The 15,406-nt window shown below is 46.1% G+C and overlaps 1 protein-coding gene across 1 annotated transcript in view; it reads left to right on the top strand.

The window, feature by feature from the left end:
• The first annotated feature begins 3,485 nt into the window (after positions 1–3,485).
• The window catches only part of LOC103678086 (teneurin-4-like), a 279,793-nt gene continuing 267,872 nt past the window's right edge, over positions 3,486–15,406 (top strand). The window contains exon 1 of the mRNA XM_040630911.1: positions 3,486–3,542. The gene's annotated coding sequence lies outside the window, so the exon portion shown is untranslated. The remainder of the gene's footprint in view (positions 3,543–15,406) is intronic.

Raw genomic sequence — 15,406 nt, 5'->3', positions numbered from 1 at the left:
TACTGTTATTGAACTCACTGGAAGAAAGCTAAAAATAATAGTCAAGGCAAAAGACCAATGGCAAACTCTATGTACCAAACAGGAAAGAGGCTAACACCCAACCAGGCAATGGGCAAAGGACTGTGAACATGAATTTCCTAAAAGAAGAATTGCAAATGGCCAAGAGGCATAGAAACAGATGTTCAACTGATATCCAAAAACGCAGACTAAAATAACTAGGCTCCATTTAACTATCACATTGACAAAGATAAAAAAGCACATTAATGCCTAAAACGGATGAGATCATAAGGAATTGGCATGCCTCTATGCTGCTGGTGGAAATTGAAAGTGATATAGTCTTTTGTGGGGGGCAGTTACAAATTTCTTAAAAACGTCAAGCAATTGGGTCATGATCTCAGGGTCGTGGGATCGAGCCCCATGTCGGGCTCCACATTCTGTGTGGAATCTCTTTGGGATTCTCTCTCTCCCTCTGCCCTGCCCCCGCTCCCATGCTCACTGTCTCTATCTCTCTCTCAAAATAAATAAATAAAATCTTTTTTAAAAAACGTCCAGCAATAAAGGAGAACCTGACTGGCTCTATCAGTGGAGTGTGCGACTCTTGATCTCAGGGCCATGAGTTCGAGCCCCATGCTGGGTGTAGAGATTACTTAAAATCTTTTTTAAAAAATGTTAAGCAGTGGGGCACCTGGGTGACTCAGTTGGTTAAGCATCTGGCTCTTGATTTCAGCCCAGATAATGATTTCGGGGTGCTGAGATTGGGCCCCGCCTGGGGGTCTACAGTCAGTGCAGTCTGCTTGGGATTCTCTCCCTCTTCCTCTGCCTCTCCCTTCCCCTCTGACCTTCCACCTGCTCACTGTCTCTCTCTCTCTCTCTCTTTCTCTCTAAAATAAATAAATAAAATCTTTTTAAAAAATGTTAAGCAATATAGTCTAAGTATACAGTCGAGCAACCACAAAGAGATACATGTACGAAAATATTAGAGTATTTTCACTAGTGAAAAAATGAAAACACCTATATGTTCATTAATAGGATTAATTGTGCATTTATATAACCATTTTAAAAAGATTAAAAAATAGTGTGTATAACAGGATCCCATTTTATAAAGTGTCTGGATGTGTATGTGTGTGAATGTGTGTGTGGGGGGGTATGTATACAGGGTTTGGAAAGAAACCTGCCTAAAATCATATTGCTAGTGGTAGATGAGTTTTTATTATAGTTAATCAACTTGGGTAAACAGAAAAAAATAATACTTTAGAAGAAAAGAGTAACTGCAGTATAACAGAGACTTTAATTAAAGTGTTGCTGGAAAAGAAGCTGAGAGAGGGTGACTCAGCCTGACTTGGGCTGGTGGGAGACTTCATGGAAGAGGTGTGGGTCCAAGAATGAAAAATCTTTGCTTTCCTGTGTCTGCACAACTTTGTAGCTTGTATTCATGAGAAATGGGGAACTCTCCAGAAAGTCTGAGCCTCTTCTGCAGACCTTTGAGTCTGTTTGTTCTCTGGTCATAAAAAATTCATGCCAATTAATTTTCAACCAGATGACAGGAAACAGAAGCTTAGAACTCTAGAAAGACGCCAATAGCCAAAACCAGCTTCGATCAGTGCCCAGTACAGTCACTCTGCCACTTTCTCCCACTTCCCATGACTTGCTTGGGTCTTATGCTCATTTGCGATGGCAATGGCATTCCTGGATGTTTTGTTATCAGCCCTTTCTGTTTCCTTGGTTACTATCTTGGATCTTTGAATAAAGAATCACTTTCACTTCACATTTTCTAAACTTGGTTTTAGAAATTCTGCAGCTTCTTACCAAAGTGCCCTTTTGGGAACTTAAATATGCATCAATACAATCTAGTCACTTTATGGAAAAGCCGGTGACCTAACAAAACAGCATGACCCTGCCTTGACTTGGAAACAGAACTTAATGGGTGGCCTGATGCCACAGAGTTGCAAACTGGGGGTCTGCAGAGGGGCAGAGAGGAAACTGAAAATACAGAGCCCAGGGTCGGAAGTGAGCAAATGGGGACCCCAAGTCCCAGTTCCTTTGGTTCATGGCTATGTGACCTCAGGGACCTTTCTTGACATTCAGTAAGCGTTAGATGCTTTTGACGTTTCAGCTTTGCAATAGGACAGACTTATGTCCAAGGTCTGGCCTCAGCATGACAAGGGACCCCTAAACCAGCCTTCCCAAGATAAAGTAGGGGCATCGCTGGGAAGTGCAGAGACGAGCATTCTAGACTTCAAAAGTTATTTATTTTAATGAGTATTAGAAAAAAAACAAAAACAACACTTCAAACCTATGACTTCATAGAGATTTGTATATAGAATGGTCATGACTAAAAATTCCTTTAAGCTGTAAGCGACCATTTTGCTATTACAGAATCCATCTGAGTTGAAAGATTGCCTTTCAGTGGGCCTTGGAGAGAGGTGGAGGGGAATAATGTGCAGCAGAGACTTTTTAAGAAAAAAATCCATCGAAATAAAGTTAAGCAAAAAATGTGAATCAACTTGGAAAAATTAGTAAATGGTAGTAGAGGTGAGACATAACCACAGCAAAACTTAGCAAGCGGTGTCAGTGGACCTCGGAACCTCCCTGAGTTGCAGTTTTCTTGCCTGGAAGATCTCCCAGGGTGGCTAAGAGGCTCAGGAGATGATATCCGTAGATACTTTCAGCTCAACGGTATGGACTCATTGTCACATAATAGAGATTCAAATACATGTTTCCTTCAGTTTTCCTTAGCCTCGTGTTTTTAAGGTAAAAGTGATCTCTGGGATGGGCCAGTCTGGTTTCCTTATTATGCAGATGAGGTAACTGAACCCAGACTGGGGAGAGACCAACCCAGGGCCACTGTTGTCACTGGCTCCTCCCTCCCCTGGGCTCTGCAGGGCACAGTGCCTGCTGGAGACCTGGCCAGGGCACAGGAGTCTTAGGGAAGCTGACAAAGTTGACGTCAGAATAAAAAAGAGTTAATAACGTGAGCAACAGTCCATGATATAATACTCGGGGTTCTGGGGGGTGGGGGGTGCATGGTGATCTACGTGTGACTTTTCACTATAGTCCACCTTTGTGGTCCCTGCTCTGCAAAATGTTGAACTCTGTGCATTAGAAGAGAAAAACTGGAAAAATATCCTAAAATATTGAGAGTGAGTATGTTGGGGTGGTGACATTTTTGTTTGCTCCATTTCTCCTGGAGTATTTCAGTGGTCCTTTGCATTTTTACATTTATGAAAAAGAAAAATAAGTGCCAAAATGATGGAAAGGCTGAATTTTCTTTACTGAGGGTTGAACACCGTCGGCGCCCTGAGTGACACATAACTATTAATTATCACACTTCATTTTTGAAATAACTCCCAGCCCCTGACCGTTAACAGTTTCCCCAGTTATGTGGGTTCATAAGCAGTTGGTAACCCATATAAGGTATAAAAGCTCTGATGCATTTTAGTCCAGGGGTCTCAAGGGATTAATTGTGATCATCTTCTTGTTTTGCAGATGGAAAAACTGAGACTCAGAGAGGGCTAGTGATCTCCCGGACGCTTGGTCAGTAGGTAAGTGATAATGCGGAAAGTGAGCTGGAAACAAGATACACCGCTAATCTCCGCGACAAAATCTCTGCGGGCTCATTGTCCCCATCCCGTGACTTTCCTGATGTGCGCAATTCAAGACGGGAAATAAGATGCGTTGGTTTGAGGCATTTGGGTGTGATTTGCTCTGTAGTTTCTGTTTGTTTTCACTGTTGAGCTAGAGTGTTTAACAAGCGACTTCGTGAAGACTTCCTGGGCATTGCCTGCCCATAATGGATCTTTCCTGGGGAATGGTAGGGCTCATTAAAACCTGGCCCGTGCTGTGGCTAGTTTGACATCACTGACCCTTCCAGAGACCCAACAGTTCGGTGCATCTAGAACAGAGAGCCCGGGACTAGGGGGTCAGGGGAACTGGGTTTCAGTCCACCATCGGCTGTTCTGTGACCTTGAACAAGCCACTTAACTCACAGGCTTACTGGTTCTTTCAAACCTTTTTTCCACGGAATATTTGGTGCCAGCCCTCTGTGCCAGGCACTGAGGCTAACAAGATACATACAGCACAGGCTTTGCCCTGGAGGCACTCCCAGCCCAGTTTAGGAGCACCCCCATTCCCTCATCACTGTCTCATCATGAACATCTCTCACACCTGCTTTGGGGTTTACAGTCTGTAGGGCATTTTGTGATCTTCCCCCAAACTCCGTAAGATGGGAAGAAGCTGTTACTGCCATTTTGCCAAGAAGAAAACTATGGCTCAGCGAGTTGGCAAGGCCATACGGCGAGGAAGGGTTAGAGGTGACCTGGAAACCAGATTTCCTAACTCCAAAGCATTTGTCTCTGATAACAGCAAACTGTTCTATCTGATGATTTTAGCCTTTGAACCCTACCCCTTAGCAGTGAGTAAAACACTGGGTAGGTCAGCACTAAGAGGGAGCCCATGCTGGGGGAAGGGTACTTTTCGGCAAGGGGTACTTTCTTGTATCTAGCTGATCGTTCCAGAAAGCCATGCCTTCTCTCACCGAGAGTGAAGGCAGCCTTGGGCTCTGGGTAAGTTGTTAGCCAGAAAAAACCATGCCCCTGGCGGAGGCCCAGGCCCACCTCCTCAGCATATCAGAGAGAATTCTGCCCTGAGCCAGAGGGGCACGGCCCCTTCTTCCACAGTGACCCTACTGAATGCTGTTGCTTTCCACCAAAGCTGGATGATCCTGGTAGCTTGGCTTTTGCGGAGTTTGCTGGCCTCAGGCAAGATGTGGAGAATGATTAGATTAGAGGCAGTGCTGTTCGTTTGTGGGCGTGACGACTTGAGCGCGGAGCTCTTGGGCTCCCTCAAAGTCTGCAGGTTCAGAGGGTGCCTGAATGACCTCAGGGACCAGGACGGGTTTTCCTGCTTTACGGTATGTGTGTGTGTGTGTCGTGAATTGTGGCCGTCCTTGATGAAGATGTACTGACGTGTGTGTGACATATGGGGTGTGCGGGATTTATGGAGAAGGTGTGTGTGCAAGTGTGGGGGTGTGGAATCTGTAAGGGGTGTGTGTGTGTGTGTGCGCTTAATCTCTAGGAAGCAATTTATATGAAAAAAGAAACACTTACGGGTGTAATTTTTCAACAGGACCCGGAAATGGGCTTTTAATAAGTATCATTAAACTCTTATATTACAAGGGGGAGGCCAGACTTTCTTTCATCCTGGCTTGGATCACACAGCTCTCCCTTGCCCTGTTCTTTGGTGTCAGACAAAAACTCCGACTATTTGTAGTGGTCTCTCCAAAGCCATTTCTCCCCTTTCCTGCTCTCCCCCCGCCCCCGTCCTACCCTGCTGCTTGTCTGATCTCTCCGCTCGGACCCCGACACGGACAGGGCCGGTGTCAGGACTGACAGATGATACCTGCGGGTGAGCCTGGAACCTGAGCGCCCCGAGTCTCGTGTTGTTCCAGCAGGAGACTTTGGGGTCTTTGTTTAGGAGAGCAGGGCTCCTTCCTTTCCCGGAGGGTCACTTACAGCCAGCGACACCCAGCAGTACTGTGTGTGTGAAAACCCTTTCCTTTATGGATTGGGTTTCCCCTTGTCTGACATGGGAGAAGGAGACGCTCTGTTGAAAAGGTAGGTTTCGCTGTGGACTGAAAGCGTTCTGCCAGGTCTCCTAAGGAAGCTGGTTCCCAGAGTGATTATCTTTCCTGAGCTAGGAGTGAAGGGCTCTGTGATAGGAAGCTTGGCAGGCTTAGCAACAGGCTTATGAAGCCGTGCTGCAAGAATGTTCGTTCGTGTAAACGGGTCTGAGTCTGTGCAGTTTTGTTCTTTGTGCACTGGCTTGGTTCTGGGGTGATCTGATTTGCATGGCTCCTTTTCAGAGGTGATACGTTTTGTGAGGTGTGGAGCCCTGCCTGCGTCGTCCTTCAGCCCCGCAGTACCCAGCATGGAGGTCCCCGGTGTAGGGCTGAGTGTGCAGCAGGGGGATAGCCAGTGTTTGTGGTCTGTAGAGAAGCTACTGGCTGCAGGGAGCAGAGTGCCCCAGGTTGGGCTACTCATGCCTTCTGTAATGTAACAGGCCTGCATTTGACTCCTCGCTTGGCCTCTTACTATACCAACACACTCAATTTCTCTTGGTCCTGGAGGACCTGCCCTACTTGGAATATTCTGCCTAGTTCTTGCTGGCAACTCCATTGGAGTGGCCAGCCTCTGGTCTCTATGGCCCCAGCTATTGGCTCAGAACTGGCTCCCCACCAGACGAGCCACTGAACATCACAGTGCTGCCACATATCCTGGGTGGATGTCCTTCCTTGCCCTTTACACCTACCCAGACAGACCCTCCAGGACGGGGACAATAGCCAACGTTAGCTCTTCCAACACCCTTAATCACCCTTCATAAAAGACATTTATTAAACCTCTTACTGTGGGCAAGGCGCTATGGTAACATCATATATATATGTGTATATATATATATATGTGTATGTGTGTGTGTGTGTGTGTATATACATACATATATATATATAAATTTTTTTTTCCTAATTTTTACATCCATTTTTCCAGATAAAGGTTTCAAAGAAGTTAACATGCCAGAGAGTACTCAGGTAGTCAGTGGTAATGCTGGGATTTGAGCCCAGGTGTTTAGACCAAAAAGCTTATGCTCTTATCTTAAATAGAGTGTATAACACAGTGACTAGCAAGAAACAGTTGTCACCTTTAAGTGACGTGCTTTTAAAAGTATTATTAATAAAGCATTTATCACAGTACATCTGATTGTCGGTTGTGGTCTTCTCGCACTGAATGGTGAGGTCCTTCAGGGCAGAAACTGGAACCTTAGCCCCTAGCAGGATACAGGGTCTATGACAATTAATCCATAAATATTGGAAAGATTATATTAATAATGACCAACTTTCCTGATTGCTGGCCTTGTGTTAGACAAAGTGCTTAGTGCTTTGTATATATTATTTTGCTTACTTCTTAAAATAACCCTATAAGGTAGATACCAATATTATAACCATTTTCCACAAAAGAAAACAGAGGCTTGAAACCTTTGGGTAACTTTTACAGGTTACCTAGCTATCGAGGGGCAGAGCTGGAGGTGGGAGCCCAGCTTACTGACCCAAGGGCGTGGTGCTCAGCCGTGATGTTTCGCTTCACCTGGATGTGCTGGCCTCCCCTCGATGTCCAAGTGGACCACATAGCTACAGCCGATGCCCATGGCTCCTTCGGTAAATTCCTGAAGCTGCGCCTCAAATCCAGTGCCTGCTTACCTGGGGGCTATAGGAAGTTTCCACTCAGGAGGGACAAAGCTAGTGAAGGCCAGGAGGCCACAGTCATGTATCAAAGACAGCATGAAGAGCCACTCCTAACTAACAGGAAAGTAGACTGCATTTATAAGACACAAGTGGGGCAAAGTCCACATCAGTTGGCACGACCTGTTGAGGTCCATGGAGAACAGTGGTGAAGTCTTTCAGTGGCACTTTGCAGGGGAATTTCTTAGGCTTGGCAAGTACGCCTGCAGACTCATTGGCGGGTGAGGCTGGCTGAGGGGAAAGGTCTTCGCGCGTTGCTCTCAAGGGAAGGCCTTCCCTTCTAGTACCTTCCCACAAGACCTCACGGGCCAATGACTTATTTCATCATGTGGAGCCTCATCTTATGCAAGCCGAAGAAATGGAATTCCTCCTTCATTGCCGCAAGATAATTGACCCCTTGTGACTTTGTCCAAAGGGTAGCAGGAGCATGTGTTTTTGAGTGAAAGGTTAGCAAGCACCGGGGAGGCAGATTTGAGCTGGGAAAGAGGGGGGCTTGGATTGGCTCTGGGGGCTACCTAGGTGGGACCAGGATTCCAAATGTTGACTCCTGACCAGGCTGGGGCTCCCTGCACATGCCCCGAGGCTACATTTGGTGTCCCTGGGACTCAAGTGAGGCGCGCTGGTGCCCTCCTCTAAATGCTAGAACAAGAACAACTGCTTTGGGAGACACAAGTGAACACCCTGTGGCCAAGAGAAGAGTAAGCAGAATGACAGCATGATGACGTATCAGTGAGAGCCTTCACGGGTGGGCCTGGGGCTTTGCTCTCTGGAGGTTGGACCCGTGCATCCCAAAGGCAATGTTGCTACTGGGCCTGGGAGCTGGACCTGAGGCCCTTGACTCTTGGCTCCACAGCAGTGGCTTGGAAACCATTCTCTACAGAGCCCCCGGGGCCTCGTGGGCTTCTCCCTAGGAGTGGGTTAAGAGATGCATGGACAATTCTCTGTTGGTGCCTGGGCCCCCACCTGTTGATGCTCTTCTTGTTCCCACAGTGGGCTTCTCTGTTGCTGAGACTGACATTCACTCGGGATGTGTTCTGTAGCCATACTGCTCATTTACACATCTGTTCTCACGGGCCGTCCTGCCTGTTCTGATTGGTGGCTGTCTGTGCCAGATCGGTGCTTCCGTAGTTTGAATTTCACTCCTGCTCGCAAGCCTTCCTTTGTGCAGAGCCAAAATGCCCCATTCTGGCTGCGTCCTGACTCTGGCACGTGTGCCGGCACTAGCCTCTCAACCACGGCTACACAGAACTGAGACGGTTTTCCCCTTCGAGAAGGGCTTGCTGTGCTTCCTCACCCCTCCCAGGGCCTTACAGTCACCCACATGTCACCAGTCACACAGCCACGTGGGGCTTGGCAACGTGTCTGTCCTCCCCACTGTCACCAAAGCGTAGGCCCCGGTGTGGCTGTGGTGGCAGACCGGGGAGCAGGAGGTGGCGTGTTCGGCCCTGGGCCCCGGCGCGTCCCTCCAGCAGGCGGGCAGCGTGCTCTCCTGCCTGCCTGGGGACATCACCCCCAGACTCCCTTAGCCGTGCCTCTAGGAACAAACTCCTTCCTCCAATGAGCAGGAGTGCCAGCTTCTCTGCAGACCTCCTCATGACTGTTTCTTCTGTACTTCCCCCTTTTCTTAAAAAAAGACAAAAGGAACGGCAGAAGTAACGTTGTATAAAAGAAAGCTCATGTACTTGGGACTCAGGCAAACCAAGATTTCCGTCCAGGCTCTGCTCCTCATTCGCTGTTTGACTTTATGGAAGTGGCTCCATTTTCTGGCCTCAGTTTCCTTGTCTGGAAGATGAGGATGACAAAAATGACAACTCACACCCACCGTGTGCCTAGCAGAGTTTTGAGCATTTACATGACAAGGTAACGTTAGTCTTGCCTCTTGCAAATGAGGACATTGAGGCACAGAGTGACAGAGTGACTTTCCCAAGGTCACACAGCTAAATGGCAGAGCCCATGCTCCAACCTGGGTAGCTGGGAACGGAGCCCACACTCCAGACCTCTCCAGCTCTATCTCAGGGCTGTGTAAGGAGCAATTCCCAAGTAATGTGCTTGGAGCCGAGGGCGCTCTTCCTACAAGCCGGTTCTGTTCGACTCTTGTTCTGTGTCTAGCAGAAAGAGAAACAAAACTCCTTCCATTCGTTGGTGAGGAGTAAATGCAGATGACACACTACTAGCTAGGCATAGAGGGATAGAGCTTGTGCAGGAATGGCAAATGCATGATACATTAGGTTGGATCCTCGGGACCGGACTCCAGGGAGATTTGCGTGCAGTAAGTTTGTTGGGCTTGCCCCCAGGATCAGCATTTGTAAGGGAAGTAAGATTGGATCAAGGGGGGGGGTGTTGAACGTCAATGCATCACAGCATGGACATCCACTGACCCCAAAGGAGCGCTGGAGCTGGGATGGCCCTTCAGATATACCCTGCACTGAATCTGGGGGAGTTAGTCTCACTGCCCTCTGCAGCAGCTGTGGGCTACCCCCAGGTGAGGCAGCTCTCTTGGCCAAGGGCCATTCCCGGAGAGGGACTCCACTGAGAGTTGTCAGCAGCCAACAGCAACAGTCCGTGCAGCTGGAGGAATGAGTGCCTTAGTCCCAAAGGGCTTTTCTGGGCAGCACAGTCCAACACCCACCACACATGGCATGCGGGCTGCCATTCCTTCCGTCCCGCCGTAGACATCGCTAATTGACGCAGCTCTCCTTACCACTGTGCTCAGATGAGGCCTTGGAATTTTTTCAAACACAATGCTTCAGATAAACACTACCAATCAGTTGGAATTGGCTGGTGAGAAGGAACCCGCTTGCTACCTTTGACCTCTACATCTGTAGGAGACGCTTATCGATGGTGTAATAATACGTCTCCAGTGTTATGATTGCTCCTCAAAATCGAACAGTTGGGAAACTGTGGACAGTTTCCCTGACATGTCTAGTGGAAAATGTGGATTTTCTTGTCCTCTTCCTTATTATCCGCTCTGACTGCATTCCATCTGAGCTCTGACTTGCTTTCCTTTTACCCCTACTAAATGCAGTTTTCCCTAGGATTCATTTCCTTTTCCTCTCCCTCTCCCTCCCTCCCCAGCTTTCTCTCTCTCTTTTTGCCACACATTCTTACATCCTCTCATTGTTCTTATTTCAACTATCAGCCCTCCTCAAGCAACCTTCCTTCACCCGGTTTTCACAATCCTGGTCACCTGCCAAACCCGTCCATCCAATCAGCCTGTCTGGCCTTCCTAACAGCAGCACATGACATCTGGGTTTAGCTGGTGAAAAAATAGATGCTTCGAGAGGCCAAGATGCTTTCTGAAGGTGAGACATCTTGCAGGAGAGGGCTGGGCTTTCTCTTAGGTCTGTAGGCTCCCCAAATCTGTGTTCTTTCTTTTATACCTTTGGGACATTTGTTGGGGGTGATCCCTTGATGACTCCAGGTTCCCCTTGTTGTTGAGTCTTGCCTGGCTGAGAGTTCTGAAGCCCTCAGTTGTAATCCTGTAGGTTATCATGAATCACTGCAGAGTGCTGGTGGACACCCTACCCCACTGGGCAGGTTGGAGACTCTCCTGTTTCCCCTGAACAGGGTAGGTAGAAAGTGCTGGGTCCCGCCTGGCCCTTGGGCCTCCATTTCAGTGAGCTCTACAGATGCTGCAATGGTGAGGAGCCTTGGTGATCTCAGACTCATGGTCAGGGTCAATGGGATGGGGCTGGCACTGACGCCAACAAATGGATTTGTTATGGCTTTTGATGAATGAGACTTCGGTCAGTCCAGCTGACCAGCCGTCGATAGTCTGGCAGCATCACTGAGGGACCCACCTGGGTCTCTGTGCTGAATGCCCGGGCTCTCTCATCTGTCATCCCGCTCCTTTGAGGAAGTTGCATTTGCTAAAGGGAGGCCTTTTGCTGTCACCTAAGGGTCAATTAGGCGATTGTTAAAGAGGACCGACAGAGGCCCCAATTCTGTGCCAGATAAGCAGCTAAGCCCGTGGGATACAAAAATAAAACCAGTGGCTCACCCTCACCCTGGAAATGCAAACTGCTCATTTTTTGGTGTGTGTGTGTGTGTGTGTGTGTGTTTTAAATGTTGTATAAATGGATGACATGGGTCCCGGACGCTGTGAAGCTTCTGAGCTCTTACAGGCCGTGTGTTGATTCCGCCCTCTACCCTTGAGACTATGACGTCTCTGCACAGGGAGAAATTTGGAATCCTTCTGGTGAGTGGAAAGGAGGCTCACTCCTCTATGATACAGGTTTTCTGTGTGACCTTGAGCAGGGCACTTGACCTCTCCGGTCATCAGTGTTACCTCAATGTCACTGTTGGGGAAGCTCCTTGTATAATGCCCTGTATACAGTAGGTGCTCTATAAATGATATCATGTTTCCCTTCCCCACACCCAGCTTAGGACTTAGTGAGATCAGTGGAGAAGTATTTACTAGACATTGATGACCTGCAGAGCTTCAATATTTCCCCCAAGGAATGCTGTAAATCTTTGTTCGGTGACCCAGGCCTGAACTGGTTCCTGGGTCTCCGCCTGCCATGTTTCTCACTGGACCCCAGGGGGACAGCTTACATACTCAATATGTCTGACCAGCCCTGACTTGGAGAGAGCGCCTCTTCATTTATTTCACTGCACCCCTCCCAGTGTTCCTTCTTAGTGGAATGTAGCCAAGATTGCTCAGAAGAGGTAGCTATGGCAGAATAGAGAGGGTCCTGCACCATGAGCTGGTTTTATGAAAACAGAGCACTCTCTTGACCTCTCTAAGCTTGGTCTTCTCATTTATCAAGCACGGTAGTAATACTTTCCTTGCTGACATTCTCTGAGGGTCGCATGGGACGGTGTGAGCATGCTATAGAACAAATATGTGATCTGCGGTTATGGATGCCATCGTTCTTCCGTGGATTTCCATCTCTTGACCTGGCCCCAGTCACTCCCAACACGAGTTCCCAGATATATTTGGTCTCTGCTGATAACTTGTCCAGCAAGCTGTTTGTGGATGTCTTTACTCTGACCCTTCCCAATGAACTTGTTTTGGTTATTTATGTCTGTCCTCTCTTAAATGCCGAGATATTTAAGGACAAGGTCCAATCTTAGTTCATCTATATCCCCAGTATGTAACAGATGCTCCATAATTATTTGAACAAATAAATGAAGATGAAAGATAATGAACATTGTGGATATCTGCCACATACGTGCTCTGTGTATGTAAGGCCTCTTGAGATCCTCACAGGGGCCCTACAGGTTGATATTATTCCACTCCAAGAAAAAGAAATCAAGGCCCAGGGAGGTGAGGCCACTTACTCAAGAGCACACAGTCTAGCAATGTCAGAGTGACTAGCAGAGTGAGGGATGACCGCCTTGGAGCCCTGGACTCCCAAGCTAGTTGTCTTCTCTACTGGCCTATCACTCTCTCTCCCTCCTTTTCACTTGCCATTGCCAACAACATTAAGACAACAATAGCAGGAGAAAAAATAGAGTTACCTTCCATCTCACCACTTCTAGCAACTCAGCTGTTTCCACTTTCTACATTCCCCACAGTCTCTTTCATGCATGTTTTTTTCTTTACAACAGCATTATTGAGATATAATTCACGTGCCATAAAATTCACCCTTTCAAAATTGTACAATTCAGTGTTTTCCAGTAGATTCACAGAGTTGTGCCACAATCACCGTGATCTAATATTAAGAACATTTCATTACCCCCCAAAGAAACCCCATTTTCATTAGCAGTCACTCCCCATTCCCTGCTCCCCAAGCCCCCACCAGCCACTAATACTACTTTCTGTCTCTGTGGACTTGCTTATGCCGGACATTTTATTTAAATAGAATCATATAATATGTTACCTTTGTGTCTGATTTCTCACTTTAGCATGTTTTCAAGATTCATCCATGTTGTAGCATGTATGAGTACTTCACTCCTTTTTATTGCTGACTAATTCACACACACACCCATGCGCGCACACACACACATCCCATTTCATTTACCCATTTTTCAGTTGATGGATATTCAAGTTATTTGTACTTTTTAGCCATTATGAACAATGCTGCTATGAACATTTGTGTACAAGGGGTCATGTGAACGTGGATTTTTAGTTCTTTGGGGTACGAACCTAGAAGTAATACGGCTAGGTCATCTGATGAACATTTTCAGGAGCTGCAGTCTGATTTCAAAAGTAGCTGTACCATGTTATAATCCCACCAGCAATGGATGAAGTGTCCAATTGTTTTCACATTCTTTCCAATACTTTTTACTGTCTCTCTCCTTTTCTAACCATCCTTACGGCTTTGAAGTGACATCTCATGTGGTTTAGATTCAGATTTCCCTAATGACGAACGAGTTCAGCATCTTTACTTGCCCTTATTGACCATTTTTATATCTTCTTTCGAGAAATGTCTGGATACAAGTCACTCATCCAACATACGGTTGGCAAATATTTTCTCCCATTCTATGAGCTGTCTTTTCACTTACTTGGTAATGTTATTTGAAGCACGAAAATTTTTAATTTTGATGAAGTCCATATTTTTTGTTTTTGTTTTTTTGGTCGTTTGTGTTGTAGGTATCACACCATTGCTTAACCCAAAGTCATGAAGACTTGAGCCTATGTTTTCATCGAAGAATTTTATAGTTTTATTTCTTACATGTAAGTTTATGATCCACCTTGAGTTCATCTTTGTATCTTGTGTGAGGTATGTGACCAACTTCATTCATTTGCCTGTGGATATCCAGGTGTCCCAGCACCATTTGTTGAGAAGGCTGTTCTTTCCTCATTGGATTGTCTTGATACTCTTGTCAAAAATCAACTGATCATAAATGTGAGGGTTTATTCGTGGACTCTCAGTTCTACTCCATTGGCCCATCGGTCTGTATGTCCATCTCAGTGGCAATATCACACTGCTTGGATTACTGTAGCTTCATAGTAGGTTTGAAACTGAGGGCTATGGGTCCTCCAACTTTGTTCTTTTTCAAGACTGTTTTGGGTATTCAGTGTCTTTTGCATTTGTATATGAATTTTAGGATCCACTGACCCATTTCTTAAAACAAACAAACAAAAAATTCCAGCTGGCGTTTCCGTAGGAAATGCATTGAATCTATAAAGCAAGTTAAGAATGTTGCCATCAAAACAATATTAAGTCTTTCAGTTCATAAACCTGGATGTCCTTCCCTTTCTTCAGTGTTTTATGGTATTCAGTATTATACATATGACATATAAAGAAGTTTTGCACTTGTAAAGAAGTCTTGCACTTCTTTTTAAAATTCATTCCTAAATACTTTTGTGATTTTTTGATGTAATAAAATAAATAGAATGGTTATCTTGATTTCATTTTTTAGGTTGCTTCTTGCTGGTATATAGAAAACAAATGATTTTGGTATAATAATCTCATATCCTGAAACCTTGCTGAACTTGTTTATTTGTTCCAGTATTTTTTGTGGATTCATTAGGATTTTCTATATACCAGATCTTATCATCTGTCTATGAGTGGAGATAGTTTCTTTCTCCCTTTCCCTAATCTGGATACCTTTTTATCTTTTTTTTTTTTTTTTTTGGCTAATTTCCCTGGTTGGAGCCTCCAGTACAGTATTGAATAGAAGTGGTGAGAGCGCACAGCTTGTCTTGTTTCTAATCTTGGAGGGAAATTTTCAGTCTTTCACAATTAAGTCCAATGTTAGCTGTGGGCTTTTTAAAGATGGCCTTTATTAAGCTGAGGATTCCTTGTAGTCATAGTTTGTTAAGTATTTCTTTCACGAAAGGGTGTTAGATTTTGTCAGATGCTTTCTTGTGTCTTTTGACAGGATTTTGATGTCTTTTAAGAGGCAGAACTGAAACAAGATTCGGTAACAAAGGTCAGGTCTAGACATTGGAGAATTGTCGCTGAATGACATGCGGGTCTCCTAGGGCCTTGTCTTTGCGTATCCCCCTCCCCCTGGACCTTGTCTTCCCTTCCATGCCCCTAGAAGGGCCACCCCCCCCCCCAGCTCACTAGGAGGTCAGACTCAGAAATAATGAATTCTGGTCCTGACTCCCATTTCCAAGCTGGAATGGATAACAGTGAATCTCAGTTTGCTCCTTGGTAATAGAGGCACTGATGCCTACTTCCTAGGGTTGTTGTGACAAAGGGAATGAAATAAGGGTTCTCC

Source organism: Ursus maritimus, unplaced genomic scaffold (assembly GCF_017311325.1).
Source record: "Ursus maritimus isolate PB19 unplaced genomic scaffold, ASM1731132v1 scaffold_16, whole genome shotgun sequence".
NCBI lineage: Eukaryota > Metazoa > Chordata > Mammalia > Carnivora > Ursidae > Ursus > Ursus maritimus.
The sequence above is the reverse complement of the archived record's forward strand: the minus strand, read 5'-3'. Positions and strand labels throughout refer to the sequence as shown.